This window comes from Urocitellus parryii, chromosome 7, assembly GCF_045843805.1.
Source record: "Urocitellus parryii isolate mUroPar1 chromosome 7, mUroPar1.hap1, whole genome shotgun sequence".
Lineage (NCBI taxonomy): Eukaryota > Metazoa > Chordata > Mammalia > Rodentia > Sciuridae > Urocitellus > Urocitellus parryii.
In genome coordinates this window covers 157811071-157822579 of record NC_135537.1, presented here as the reverse complement: position 1 = coordinate 157822579, position 11509 = coordinate 157811071, and the positions used below count along the sequence as shown (strand labels likewise).

General features: G+C 54.6%; 2 long non-coding RNA genes across 3 annotated transcripts in view; one reads left to right on the top strand and one right to left on the bottom strand.

Annotated features, from left to right (window-relative positions):
* Positions 1 to 203: 203 nt before the first annotated feature.
* LOC113181377 (uncharacterized) lies at positions 204 to 3305 on the bottom strand. Of its 2 annotated transcripts, none has more exons than XR_003300585.2 (3): positions 3219 to 3305; positions 2231 to 2395; positions 204 to 625 (listed from the first exon to the last, which is right to left on the bottom strand). It is a non-coding gene; the product is annotated as an uncharacterized LOC113181377 (long non-coding RNA). The 2 variants fall into 2 exon arrangements; XR_003300584.2 differs by having other exon boundaries at positions 2231 to 2522; positions 3219 to 3302.
* Positions 3306 to 3490: 185 nt separating this feature from the next.
* Positions 3491 to 11509, top strand: part of LOC113181378 (uncharacterized) — a 48515-nt gene continuing 40496 nt past the window's right edge. The window contains exons 1-2 of the long non-coding RNA XR_013343948.1: positions 3491 to 3579; positions 5181 to 5279. This is a non-coding gene — a long non-coding RNA (uncharacterized LOC113181378). The remainder of the gene's footprint in view (positions 3580 to 5180; positions 5280 to 11509) is intronic.

The following is an 11509-nucleotide window of genomic DNA, read 5'->3' as shown; positions in this document are numbered from 1 at the left end:
GCTGCTGGGATTACAAGAGCGAGCACCCCCATCCCCTCCATGTGGTTCTTTTTAAAAAGCCCTTCCTGACTTTCTGGCATTCCAGGATGCTTCAGGTTCGTCTGGTGTATTTCTTTCTTTCTTCAGTTTTTTTTTTTTTTTTTTTTAGTTGTAGACAGACACAATACTTTTGATTAATTTATTCATTTTTATGTGGTGCTGAGGATCGGACCCAGTGCCTCACACATGCCAGGCATATGATCCACCAGCTGAGCTACAAAGCCAGTCCTCAGCTAGTGTATTTTTTTCTCCACCAGGGCAGGGAGGAGGCCTGGAGAGCCCCTGGCCCCAAAGCCCGCCAAGTGGAGCAGGGGCTACATGAGGGCATTGGAGAACCCTGGGCTTTGCTTTCTGCAGTGCCAGGATTTCCCATGAGCCTCTGGGGCCAGGGATGGACATGCCCCAGGTGGAGACTGGGCTTTCCCACCAGGGGAGGCGCGCTCCAGGGTGGGTCCTGGGAGCCACATCTACCTTCTCCTTAGCTCCCAGCCTCTGGGCCCTGGCCACGGTCATCCAGGGCTGCTGCCTGTCCTCAAGGGCAGTATCTCTGGCCTGCGGGAGGTGACAGCATGAAGTCACTGGACTCCTGAAACACAAGAGATGGGGCAGGGGAGGCGGGGCAGAGGGGTGAGGGAGGGGAGGACAGGGAATGGGAGACAAGAAGAGGGAGGACACAGGCAGAGGGGAGACACCCGGAGATCAGGGGAGAGAAGAGGACTCTGCTTCCTCTCACAGGCCACTTCTAGTCCATCCACAAATGCTCTGGATGCCACCTTCACAGTCTGCATAAAGTGAGACCACCTCCTACCACACTGACGGTCAGGCCTCTACTTTTCCCCTGACTTGAGCCCCCCACCCCCCACTCCACCCAAGTCTGTTCTCAGAGCAGACAGAGTGATCCTTCCATAACAAAAACAAGATCAGGCCTTGCCTTCTTAAACCCTCACAATGGCCCTGCTAGGTCTTCCCTCTGTTCTCCAGTCCCCACTGCAGTCCTCACACACTGGCTTCTCTGCTGCTTCTCAGACACATGTGCATCTGCCTCAGGGTCTTTGCACTTGCTGTGCCCTTTACTTGGATAGTTCCCCTCCTCCCCTGCCCCAAGAGCTTTATTCCTTCACTTCCTCTAGGCCTCAGCTCAGAAGTGCCCTCCTCAGACTGGCCTTTCCTGACCACCCTATTTGAAATAGACTCCCCTCCGCCACTGTCATGCTGACCCTGACTTTCACAACTGCCCTAACTTATCAGGCGTGGGCCTCTGAAGGTCTCTGGCCCTGCTCTTGTCACTATGGGCCAAATTCCACAGGGATCCAGAATGATCTTGCTAGAAGCGGACTGGTCAGCTCACTCCTAGGTTTAACCCCCTCCAGTGGCCTCAGGATGAAGTCCAAAGTCCAGCCCACTAGGGCCTCACAACCAGGCTCCCCTCCTCCTGAGAGCTGCCCTGGGGACCAGCCCCTGACTGCTGCCTGCCTGGGGGCCCACAGCCCAGCCTGCTCCTCTGCTCCAGCCCTCTTCTGGCTTGACCGCAGTTGACTGTGCTGTGGCTTCAAGTCCTCCTGCTCTGAGTTCTTGGGCACAGCCTGGCTGGACAAGGCCTGGCTGGCAAGCTCTCTGGAAGGTTTGGCTCTCTGGCCTCAGCTTGGATGCAGATGGGGGCAGCCCTGGTGGGTGAGGGGCGGCTGATGGAGGCCACAGAAGGTGCAGAGGCCCTGGTCTCTCCCTGGGTGATGCCACTGCTGACCTGGCCTAGGCCCCAGGCGGCCTGAAGGAGGAACTGGGTCTCTTGCCCAAGGTTTGAGAAACCCTGAGCCTCTGAGAAAACATCCTGAGCCTCTGAGAAAACATCCATTGGCTGGTGGAATGGTTGACTCGAAATAGTAGTAATGGGTGCTCTTTATTTTATTATTATTTTTTTTAATTTTTGCAGCTCTGGGGATTAAACCCAGGGGTGCTCTACCACTGAGCCACATAGCCAGTGTTTTTTATTTTTAACTTTGAGGCAGGGTCTCACTATTGTTGCCAGGGCTGGCCCCCAACTTGAGATCCCCTCCAGCCTCAGTTCAGGCTAGAATTGCAGTGTGTGCACCACCATGTCTCTTTTCTTTCTTTTTTACAATTCCATCTTTTCCCATTTTTAAAAAAACAGTGGTGTTCTTGTCATTTTTTTAAGAATGAAAAAAAAATTAACCTTGAAAATTCACTTTTGCTGAAATGTTCAATGAAAAAGTAACACTTCCTGGATCTTCAAAGCTGAGCAGACACACACACCTGGGCTCCACGGTCCCTGTCCTCCACAAGCCCCCAGGATGCAGTGTGCACAGAGGCGCTCTTCAGGACAGCCAGGAGCCGGCACCTGCCCCAGTGTCCATCAACAGCAAAATGGGTGAATAAATGGTGAGAGAGTCACACAAGGGCAAGCTCCCAGCAGGATGAGCGGCCCCTGACTCCCGAGGGAGGAGCGGAACCTCAGCAACACAACCCTGAGCAAGAGAAACCAGACACCAAAGGGCACGTACTGTGTGCGCCCTGGATGCGCAGCTCAGGAGCAGGCCAGAACCGGGAAGGTTGGGAGTCGGCAGAGGCCTTATCTTTGGGGGTGCTCAGTGGGAGGGGCCTTGTGGGCCTTCTGGGACCTGGAGGGCTAGTGCAAAGTGACCCAGCTGAACACTTTTGTATACTGTTCAGTGTGTGTGCTTAACTCCGGGGGGGGGGGGGGGAGAAATAGAGTTTCAAAAATAAATGGCACACTCTCTCCAAAGGGAGGTGGGAGAGGTGCCAGCTTCCCCAGGTGCCCCCAGCATCATTCCCCTCCTCAAGCCTCTAAGACCCCTGAAGCCCCGGTCTAGGGGATCTGTTTCCATTCAGCAGAGAGTGCGTGGGGGGGGGGGGGCTCTAGAAGCAGGGCCCGGTGTGGCTGTGGGCTGGCCCTCCCTGGCTGGGTCCCTCGGGCCTGCCTGCCATCAGCCTCATGAGCAGGATAGGGATTGAGGGACGCGGGAGTGGAGCGAGAGGGCAGCCTGGGTCCCTGGGTCCTGCAGCCTCCTTTCACCTTATGGTGGCGCGAGGAGGGCGTGGGGGGGCGGGGTGGGCAGGGGTGGCGAAGGTGGGACTTCAGTGACTCCTCCCCACCTACTCCCCCCAGCAGAGGACAGGAAAGCCCAGGGGCCTGGTCTGACCTTGCGCGCCACCCCCAAAGGTCACTGCGCTGCGGCTGTCTCGGGGTTCAGGTTCCCGCAGGCCGGCTGGGGAGGGCAGTAATCAATCCGTGCCCGCGGGCCGGCGAGGGGCGCAGATCCAGCGAGTGGCTCTCAGCAGCCGCCAGGCGCGGTTATTTATAACCGCGGGTCGCGTTACCTCCTGACCTTCAGCGGGCCCAGCGATCCGCAGCGATTAGCATCTCTCCCCGCCGCCCACTGCGAACAAACACCCCTCTGTGTGCCCTCCCTGGCCGGGCCTCCCGGGAGGGCCCTGCAGGAAGCAGGATGTTGACCGGAGTCTGTGCCCAGTGGCTCCTTGGGCGGGTGGACCCAGCCACGTGTGAGTGGGGGAGGTGGGGTGTGGTTGGGGGGAAGGTGCAAGAAGTACTCTGTTCCCTTGCTTCCCAGGTTGCAAATGTTCTGGGCTATTCTGGGTGGCAGTTATATTTATAATATAGGACTCCCTAGCCTGGGTCTGCCCAAGAGGGTGCCCTCTCCCAAGCCAGTGAGAAAGAGGCCGCCGTGGTGGCCAGAGCACTTGCACAGGGGTGGTGCTGGAACCACAGCACTCTGCATTCTCCCAAACAGCACCCCCCCATTCCTAGGTGCAGCTGGTGCCCAGAGGGGGAAGTGACTGGAACAGGGTCACACAACCATCTGCAGCAGACTCCCAGCTCCTGGTTGAGGGCCTTTCCCACTAGATCTCAGAGCTCAGTTCCAGTCTGGAGGAGGCTTGTACAGGGAGGCTGGGGTGGGGAGACTGGCCTCTTCACTCATTGAACATGCTGTTGGGTGACAGCCCTGCTCCTCACCAGCCTCGGGGAGTTGATGGTCTAAGGAAGACTCCAGCCCTGGAGCCACATGCCAGGCAGTTGCCAAGGGTCTTGATGTGTGAGATCCAGGGAGGGAGCCTGAGGCAGGCAGGGCCTGGCGGAGTGACTGGGGGAGTAGGCCGTGGGCTGAGTAGTCACTGAAGAAGCCTGTTGTCACCATCAAGCTGTGAAGGCTTTGGCTCTGCTGTGGGGCCTCCCGTCAGCTTCAGATGACCTTGCACCCAGGACAGAGGGTGAGCCCAGCCTCACCCTGGGAAATCACCCTGTAGGAGGCCTGGGGTGGGGCCAGCTGAGGGGCTCCTTGCAGTGGGATGGGGGACAGTGAGGAGGCGGGAGTCTCCATGCTGTCACTCCCTCTGGCACTTTGAAGCACTTGGAAAAACTGATGGTGTGGCTTGACTAACCCTTGCCCTCTCAGGAGGCCTTGGTTTCCACAAATGAGCAATGAGGAGCTTCACGGAGGAGCCATTTCAGCCCTGGCTGCCTGTGTGGGGGCCTCTATGTGGGGGAGCAGAGACTGTGGGGAGCGTGTGGAGGGGGTGTGTAGGTCCCGGTAGGTAATGTAGGGGTGTCGTGGAAGTTGTGGGAGTATCCTGTGGGGTGGGCTGGGGTTGAGGCAGGCAGAAGGCCTGGAAGGGCCTCTCCCTCACTCTGCAAACCCTCTGCCCACATGGTCAGCTTGTGGCCTGCAGGCCCTGACCAGTCAATGAACTCAGGGTCTGGAAGTGTCAGCGGCTTTTCCGACCTTTTTGCCAAATGGGATGTCAGCATGGGGGTGGGAGGGGGCAGGGGGATGCCAGCTGGGCAAGGTGGCAATGACCTCATGACAACTGGCTGCAGCCAGGGGAGGAGGGGCAGCCACAGCCTGGCTGGGCCGAGAGATCTGCCCTATTGGCCGCTGGTCAGGGCAGAGGCCAGGGCTCCACTCCAGGTGGGGGAGACAGAGTGGTCACAGGTGCGGGCTTTCTCAGGACTGTTGGTTCCTTTTGTGAGGACTCCCTGGAGGGTAGGCAGAGCACCTTGTTTTGACCCAGCATCTTGCAAGGGCTTTCACCTGTGATCTCAGATAAACTCACAGCAAACTTTACCTCCTGTTCCTATTTTATAGTTGAGGAAACTGAGGCTCCTCAGAGTAAGGGATCCAGCTGAACTGGGAACAGGTGTTGGTGTGCCCCTACTCTGCCCCATGGTAACATGGCGAGGACAGGTGAGTGCCCTGGTGTCCAGGAATGCGCCTTTCGTGAATCCTCAGGCCTGATGCTTTCCACTTACCCCAGAGAGGCTCCTCCCTGGGAAGCCCTCCACATACTTCTCTACAATCTGGGAGGCAGTCAGCACCAATAACCAGAGGGCAGCCACCTAACAGAAGCCTTTACATCCAACATGGGACCCTTTCTCTTGTACCTGCCAGAGGCAGGGTCCTAGTCATGCAGAAGGCCTCTACCAGCCCGGGCCTCTTAGACTCCCTGGATCAGGTTGGTGCTCCTCTGTGGCGTTGGAAGGGGCTCCCAGTTTGCAACCCCAGGGTGGGTGTGACCCTGTCTTTGTACCCAGATGCTGAGATCAGCTGTGGGACTGCTCTTTCTTCAGCTGTTTATTAGTTTCCCATAATAATAATAGCTACCCCTACCTAAGCTTTATGGTTCACAAAGTACTTTCACAGACATTCTCTCATCTAACCCTCACACTGGCCCTGTGATGAGGAGCTAATATACCCATTTTATAGAACAAGAAACAGAAGCTCAGGGAGGGAGGTTCTGGGACTAGTCTCAGATCACAGGGCAGAAAGTGGCAGACATAGGCTCTGGCCTCCCTGACCTGGCACTTCCCACAGCAGCGATCCTCAGGGAGCATGGCGACCCTGTGACTTCTCCTGGGCAGACACTGGGCTGCAGCAGGGGGCCAGGAGTTCGCAGGGACAATCTGCTCTCTTCAGTCTGGGAGTGCTATGAAGAAGGCTCCTCACCTCCTTCTGCAAATACTGGAGAGAGAGGAGAGGAGGAGCAATGAAGAGGCCAAAGTGCATGAGATGGCTGGGGAGAGTGCCGGGGAGGGTCCCCCAGCACAGCTGGCTGCCCTGGCAACAGGCCCAGGCTAAGCAGTGGAAGGGACCAGACGTTCCTAGAACAGGAGTCCAGCAACGGGGTGCCCAGTGGCAGCTGTTGCCATGTTCTCATCTGCCCGCGGCAAAATGAGAATAATAAGGACAATATAGTGAGGTTTCAGAAAGCTGAATCTACTCGACCTTTCATCTGAGCCATGCGTTTTCAATAGTGTGTGCATGTATTTAAAAGCACCCTTCCTTTGACATTTCCTTTTAATGTCCTTAACTCAGCAAAATAAAAAAAACTGGTGACCATGTCAGATCCTAAATTGTTTTTTTGGAAATGTTAAGTGATCTGAGAAATCCAAAAGATGGCGAAGTGAGCTACCCCTAGAGTGCTTCCAAGTAAAATCTGGTATAGGGTTTGGGATGTGGCTCAAGTGGTAGCATGCGTGAGGCACTGGGTTCCATTCTCAGCACCACGTAAAAATAAAATAAAGATATTGTGTCCACCTAAAACTAAAAATAAATATTAAAAAATTTTTAAAAATCTGGTATGGAGGGAATTGGTTTAAATTGAGGGAGAAGGGATTGGGGTTCATGCCCAGGCAGTCCCTGTGGCCCCAGACTAGGCCTCCCCAGGAAACCTGAGCAGAAGGAACAATCGAGTAACTGTACAAGGAATTCTGAGAAAGGTTTCAGGGCTAATTCTCTATGCCACACACCCTCAGCTCCTCTCTGCCCTGGAGCCAGGAGGAAATGTTCCCTTAAACCCCACCTCTGCCTCCCCCAGACCCCACAAGGATAGTCCCAAAAAGTCCAGGCCCTAGAAGCAGACATCAGGGCTTGGGCTGGCTGCCTCTCTGAGAGGGCATGTCAGTAATGTTGCAGCCAAATATAGAGGGACACCAGACACTGGCAGGGGCCCCAGCCCTGGGGGGCTCCCCAGACTCCCCGGTGCCTGTCCTATCTCTTCTCTTCCAAAGCCCTACACCCACTAACCCAGGAGGGCAGCCAGGAGGCTGGAAGCCCTCGCCTGGTCTGGCCCATGTTGGGACATGTCCCAACAAGCCCCAGCATAGTGGGAAGCTGCCTTGAAGGCCCAGGGCCTGGGCTGGGCATGGGAATGGAGACACATTTATCTGGAAACTCCAAACACTTTTAATAAGCGTAACTTCCCACAGGGCACTCTGATACCAGGACACCAAGAGGACCCTCCTGCTCTCTGTTCTCCAGCTTCTGAAGGAGACCAAGGCCATAAAGCTGGGGGTGTGGGAGGGCAGGAAGCCAGGCTAAACCCCAATAACTTGCTGGTCGAATTGAATTGCAGATAATTAGTCCTGATCACCTCCACCCTCCTCTCTGGGGGAATTAAAAGTCAAAGGGCAGGGCTGCTGACGCAAATGTCAGGGGAGACAAGCAGTCTGAACAGCTGAGATCCTGCTCTCAGCTTCACTGCCTGAGGTCCTGAGCCCCAGTGCCTTGGACATGGTGTCCCCCAGGCTGCCGGGAGCTGGCAGTCCCCAAGATGCCTGCAGGCAATGGGGCCCAGCTTGCTCTCCCTAGTTCTAAGGTCCACAGAACTTGATGGTGAAGGTTAATGTTAGACTCCCAAGAAAAGCGTTGCCAGGACGGGGAGACTGTGCTCTGGGTCACGTGAGCCCCTCTCCCTCCCACCTCTACAAGAGGAAGAAACCTGTGTCCCTGTGACAGAGGAGCCAGGCTCCCTAAAACCCACGGTGTCCCTTCTAGGCAGGCCCCAAGGCAGGCACACCCTGGGCAGCTCCATCAGGTCTGTGCACCAGTGGGGACCCCTAGCGGTCATGGCGGGACTTGAACTTGGGCTTGGCTGGGCTGCTGCAAACCAAACAAGGCAACCACAACTCATGGCCAGTAACTTGGGGAACCCTGGTGTGAACAGCTGGGGAGTTGAGTTTGGCAAGAGAGTGTTTTAAGTCTTGATTTTTCCGAATTGAACTGTGGCTAGAACTCAGCCTAAATGTCCCGCTGTTAGCAAATCAGGGTCAACATGTCTAAGAATGAACTCATCATCTCCTGGCCCTAAACTTGCTCCTCCTCTAGACTTCCTAGTTTCTATTAATAGGGTCATCACCCGCCCAGTGCCCCAGGCTCCAAACCTTCCTGTCATCTTCAGCCTCTCCCCATAGGCTGTCTTGCCCTGCCCCTCCTTACTAGGCTGGCCAGTCTGCCATCCTTCTCCTGCGTGCTCCTTGCCATTGCCCAGTCAGCCAGCCTCTTGCCTGAGCTCCTTATGTTCTTAATAATGCTGCTGCTTGGTCAGGCCTGGGTGTGTTTCCTGCCCTCTACTAACTGGCTGTGTGACTTTGAGCAAGTTATTTAACTAACCTGAGTCTCAGTTTTGTCAGCTGGATGTGAGGGTAATGATCTCATAAAGCAATATCTAAATTAAATGCTAAAATGTACATAAAGACCCTATCACATAGGATGTTCTCAACACCTGTGAATTATCAGAGATCATCCAGTCCAACTCCTCTATTTTAGAAATAAGGAAACTGAGGCCCACAATATGAGTGCTGGGTTCCAAATGTCTTTACAGCAGGCTGCAAGAGTCTGGGCTTGGAAGTTCCTGGTGTCTTCACGTTCCCTTCCCTATCATCCTCACATTCTAGAACCCAGAACAAAAGGTCACTTCTGAGCTCCTGGGGTGTACACCCCTGTCTTCAGGACCAGGTATGTCTGGGTAGATGTTGAGATCATTCAGCCACAGGAAGCATTTTCTGGGAAAACCACAGGTCATGTCCAGAGGGCTGAGTCAGGGCAGCCCATGTGCATGAGGCTCATCATGTTGGCCCAGCCACCGGCCTCAGACACATGTCAGATGGCCATAAAGCCCAGGTGTCTCCTCCCTCATCAACCTGCCCTTGAATGCCTCTCCCTATACTCCCAGCCGCAGTCTTCACATGACTGCACTTCTCTCATGGCCTGTTTTCCTGTGAGCTTATGTTCTTGACATTCACACCATGCATAAGCACCTGGAGTCCACCCTGGAATTAAAGGCGGGAGTTGCTTCTGGGAAGACAGTCATCATTCTCATCAACATTTCAAAGGGGACTTCCCCCTAAAAAAAAAGGGCGGTAGCAAGAAGAGCAGAAGCACAGATGGTCAAGGTTTCAGCTGGGCCCCTCCTAGAGTCCTTGGGCACCTGCCATCTAAGACAATGATTCTTAAACAGGGACACCTCTGCCCTAGGGGACATTAAGCAACATATTTTCTGTCACATTGGAGGTGTATGTGGGGTTATGCTACTGGCTTTTAGTGGGTCCGAGGTCAAGGTTGCTGCTGAACTCCCTCTAATACACAGACCACACAACCAGGACGCATCCAGCCCCAACTGTCAATAGTGCTGAGATGGAGAAGCCCTGGTTTAAGAGTCCTGTCACACAGAAAGACGGGCCTCACAGCTGCCCTGAGCATGAAGGGAAGCAGTGAAGCCCTTGAAGGAGCTGGGACTGGCTCAGCACTTGCCCCAGGTTGCAAGGACCTTCCTTTTCTAAGACCTTTTTGGCTTGGCACGCAGAGGTGGAGTGGGCGGGCACATGATGTTCTGACCTTAACACTTTTTTAAAAAAAATTTTATTTTGTATCAGGGATTGAAACCTACCTAGGGTGCTTTACCACTGAGCCATATCCCCAGCCCTTTTTCTTTTTTCTTTTGAGACAGTGTTTCACTAAGTTTCTGAGACTGACTTTGAACTCACGATCCTCCTGCCTGGGTCTCCTGAGCTGCTGGGATTACAGGTGTGCGCCACCATACCTGGTGACGAGAATTTTCTGAATGATTTTTTTTCCTCTTATGGACACAATACCTTTATTTTATTTATTCATTTTTAAAAATATTTTTTAGTTGTAGGTGGACATAATATCTTTATTTCATTTTTATGTGGTGCTGAGGATCAAATCCAGCACCTCGCGAGGGCTAGGCGAGCACTCTACTACTGCCCACAACCCTAGCCCCTTCTGAATGATTTTAATGTTCCTTTTTCCCTGCCCAGCCTGGGGCATTTTCTAGAACAATCCACATTCACTTCTCAACCCTTTCAACAAGGAAAGGCAGGCCCTGTGAGGAGGCTCATCCTAGGCACTCACGGCTCTGCTTCCTTTGAGTTGGGTCTCATCTCATCGGCTCTCCAGATGGCCCTTCCTGTGTGCCCTTCTTTTTCACTGATGAGGGGAAAGGCCAGATTGGCAAGGAAGGGTGCAAATGCTTGTTCCAAGCTGTCCGTAGACCAAGCTTTTAGACCCCAGTCAGGGCAGAGGACTTGTTGAGGAGTAGCCCTTTGTAGACGCAGGGGAATGGCCGAAAAGACCTTTAATAGCAATGTGAAGTTTGGGCCAGGGGCTGGCAATCCCTCCCCACCCCTCAGCTGGGCAGTCTGTAGCCAGTGGGGGTAAAGTGTCTGTCCCTGCCTTCTCCCCTGGGACTGGCTGGAACCCCCACCTGGCCCCTTGGAGCCCTGCCGGGCAATGGGGATTGGCTTATCCAACTCAAGTATAATAGATTATCGGATTACTATCTGAGGAGGTGACTGGCCTAAGGCCAGCTCCAGAGAGGGACCTTGAGACCCCTTTCTGGCACTGCTCATTTATTGTTGGTTCTTGGGACTAAAAATACACTCCCCCTCTGCAGGTCTCAGCTTTGTGGGGAGGATACTGCCTCCTTCCCCACCTAGGGAGAGTGCTGGGCTGTGAGGGTGGGGGGAGCTGTGGCTCAGGACACCCAGCTGCTACCTTGCCTGGGACAAGCCCAGGCAGGCCACTGCTGCTGAAAAGGAAGAGGCCCTTGGGGACAGGGCACAGCCAAGGGGGAGGAGCCTGAGGACAGCAGAGTGACTGAGTATAATAAAAGGCTGAGTCCTGGGCCTCAGGAAGGAGCCGCCTCCTGCCACGTCTCTTCACCCGAGGGACATTTTTGTCTTGGTTGGAAACTTCCTCCTGATCAGTGGCATCCAGACTTGACCTCTTCCACAGTTCTGCTCTGCTGCACACCTGCCCCCAGTGCTCCTTCCCAGGCAGGCTACCTTGCCCTCTGCCAGTCTTCTCTGCAGGAGCTCCAGAGGCTGGATGGCAGCATGGCCTCCTGCCTCAGGTATCGTCTGCACCAGGTCCCTCAGGGAAGGGACTGGGGCTCCTGGCTGCTGCTCACCAAAGAAAGATTCCTCCCAAGCACCCTTATTCTCTGGCTGCTCCAATTTCCACCAAGCTTTCCTGTCCTTTCATGAGGCACAAACCTGACATCTTCCCTCTTCCCCAGGTCTTTCCTTTTCTCATGTCAGCTGGTGAGATCTGGCCTGAAGTTGTGCAGAGGCTGGGCAAGGGTGGGGGGGGGGCGCAATAAAGGAGCTGACTCGCTA